General features: G+C 46.8%; 1 non-coding gene across 1 annotated transcript; it reads left to right on the forward strand.

Moving 5' to 3' along the window:
* Positions 1-2,790: 2,790 nt before the first annotated feature.
* Trnar-ucu5 (transfer RNA arginine (anticodon UCU) 5) lies at positions 2,791-2,864 on the forward strand. Its single transcript has one exon. It is a non-coding gene; the product is annotated as a tRNA-Arg (tRNA).
* Positions 2,865-3,147: the final 283 nt, after the last annotated feature.

The raw sequence follows: 3,147 nt of genomic DNA on the forward strand, positions 1-3,147 counted from the left end.
TAAACAGGGATAATATGTATCTGGTTTGATAGAAGGAAAAATATGTACTGTGGTCAATCATTTTGAGTGGCTTAACCCCATCTTTCTGCTCTGTGTAAAGTTGCAGCTTTATTTGACTCCTCTTATTTTAAAATTGAAACCTAGTTATAAGACATTACCCACGCCGCCAAGCTATGTTGATTTATGGATGATAAGACAAAATTAGAGATGTCAACACCCCTCCCCCCCCAAAAAAGTCCAGAATGTTTATGCTGATACAGACAAGGAGTGCTGCAAAGACTTATGGGTAGCAGGTACCTACTTTTCCTGACATGAGATCTATTGGGCAGTATGAGGAAGTAGAAGGGAAGTCTTCAAAGGAAAAAGACTGGTCCAGGTGATGTGCAGAAGAGCAGAAGGAGCAGCAGCATGAGACCTCAGTTCCTCTTGGCCAACAGCACGAGCTGTTGCCTTAGGAGACAATGGCTGACCTTCTCGGCAGCTCTAAGCATCACAGCCAGCTACTGAAGTGGGCTCTTTGTACTTCTAGGGTTACGTTCTTCTTCCTCTGGACCTGGAGACTTGGTACCTTGTTTGGTGGGTAATGTATTGCTTCCCTCTTCCCTCCTGTACATCTTTCAGAGTCATTTCTCCTTCGGGATTTGCCAGCAAAACCCTTCCTCTGCAGCCTCAGAACCAGGCGAGAACATTGCAGGCAATAAATAAGGTTACTAGAGAGGGGTGGACCGCTGGGTTTAGGGAGTATCTAATCGAAGGCATCATCAAAGGACTGGGTAAAATTGGGGCATGACAGACTTGTGGGTACATGCTCTGTGTGTGTGTGTGTGTGTGTGTGTGTGTGTGTGTATGTATGTATGTATGTATGTATGTATGTTTGTCTGTCTGTGTGTTACACAGAGACTGGCAGCATCCTGTGAGCTACACTGCCTCATCTTTTTTTCAGAGTGACAGGCACTGGCCTCTAAGTTTGGGCTTCCCTTTACAGATACATGGGCTTTTTGAACTGCTCCCTAATGCTCTCAGAGTAAATACTCTCTGACTAGTATCCCCGCTCTATGGACCAGATCCTTGAAACTATTTAGGATCCCATGTGAAGAAAGACCTAATCTTGCTTCTCTGCAGTGTCTGTCTCCAGGTCTACAGGGAAGATGGGCCTGGCTGGAGGAACTGCTGCTTTTGGGTAGAGGAAGGGTTCCTTGTTTAACCTGATGCTCGGCTCAGTACTCTGGCTGTGTTTTTTTCCAGCTTGCTCTTAGGCTATAGGGATTGGCTAGAACAGTGAGACCAAGGCAGGTTATTATTAGAGGGCCCTTGAGTTCTCCCAAACTGGACACCTTTTAACTGTCCTTATCCTCTGGTCTCACAGGTTGGGGTTACCTCTGGCTGTGTTTGGAGTCTGCAGGCAGTGCCTCAGAGCCAGGGTTTTGGAAACACGCAGTATGGGAGAGCAGGAGGCTCTAAGTTGGCTGTGATGTCAGTGTAACCTTTTGATTGTTAAGTGGGATGATGAAATGTAGAGTCAACTCTCCAGTCAATGCATTGCCATTGGGAGTCAGAGGCTAATCACATCGATGTACCTGAAAACTGGGTATGAGGAAACAGGCGAGAGATGATGTAGAAAGGACTTGGATTAGACGTTCAAAAGAACTGGCCCAGTAGGAATTATAAATAGCACTGGTGATGGAATTGTCTTCTCCAGGAGGCTTTTTAAAATAGGAAACATTTTCTTGGATCTGAACTGGGTCTTTACATATGGTTACCCAGGGCTGGTCAATTTAATTATACCAGGATGCATCAAACAAGCCCAGGCAGCTGAGAAATCCTCTCTGCTTAAATTAGGGAGAAAAGACTGGAAAGACTTGGAGCCAGCGAAGGTGTGGGGAAGGGATTAATGCATTCAGAGAGGGCTGTGTAAAGGCCACCTGTATCTCATTAGAGAACTGCCACTTCCTCACCCTTCCCTGTTTGTGCATACACAGACATACAGACACACAGACATGCAGACACACACACACACACGCACGCACGCACACACACACACAAACACAGAGGGGAATGGGATAGAGAGACCTACATAAGGATGCACACTCTTACACACATATACTTTTCTGACTCCACCCATCCTCAGTTCTCATGAGGGTTCTGAAGTAACATCATATCAGACTCCTGAACCTCCTCCATGGGTCTGACAGACACAGTTCTTAAAGCTGAGGGCAAGGAAGTAATCAGTCTCCTGCTTGGCTCCCCTGACTTTCTCTGATGCTGCTCGTGTTGGGCTTTGATTTTTGTGTTTTTATATAGCAGCAGATTCTTTGTTTCTGGAACCGGGGGTTTTCCGAATCCCTCAGCTTTCCCCAGCTCTTTGCCTGAGAATATCTGGACCAGGATGAAACCACAGTGAGGAAATGGGGGTGGAAGTAGAGATGGCTTCTGCCTTCTCGCCAGGCTGGGTGTACTCTGCTTCATTAGCATAAGAATAGAGAGACTTTCCCCGTTATCCTCCCTTAGGGACAGAGCAATGGAGAGCAAAGGCTTCTGCTCTATCCTGCTCTCTCAGGAATCCCGGGACTTGGAAAATGACTACTGTCACATTCTTCCAATCCTCTGAGGAACCTAAGACCCACAATATTGCAAAAACCTTTGATGGAGCCGGCTGGTGGATCTCCACTCCAGATTTTCCAGCTGTCCCTGTCCCCCCCACCGCTCAGAGAGCAGGATGCTGAGATGGCTCGGTGATGCAGAAGGTATGTGCTTTTTCAGTTCTGGTGCTGATGCTGTGTGTGTGGTGAGGTCTCTGTGGCGCAATGGACGAGCGCGCTGGACTTCTAATCCAGAGGTTCCGGGTTCGAGTCCCGGCAGAGATGGTCACCTGGCATGTGCCTCTTTTGTTTTGAATGCTGTCATGCTAGGTTGGTAATTATATTTATTCATCCCTAGAGGCTCCGAGAAGAGAGAAAGAAGCTCTTTCCTCGGGAAATCCTGAACGTTCTCTCCCCCTTGCTTCCCTCCATCTTCATTCTTTCTCTACTTCCTCCGTTGCTGATTTTGATTTTTCTGGTGGAGGCTTGGATGTCTGCTACATCTTTCTTCTCTTCGAGATGGGATAATAGGAATAAAATAATTAAGATGCCTGGCCCCAGGTTATTT

This window comes from Rattus norvegicus, chromosome 13 (assembly GCF_036323735.1).
Source record: "Rattus norvegicus strain BN/NHsdMcwi chromosome 13, GRCr8, whole genome shotgun sequence".
In the NCBI taxonomy this organism is placed as follows: Eukaryota; Metazoa; Chordata; class Mammalia; order Rodentia; family Muridae; genus Rattus; species Rattus norvegicus.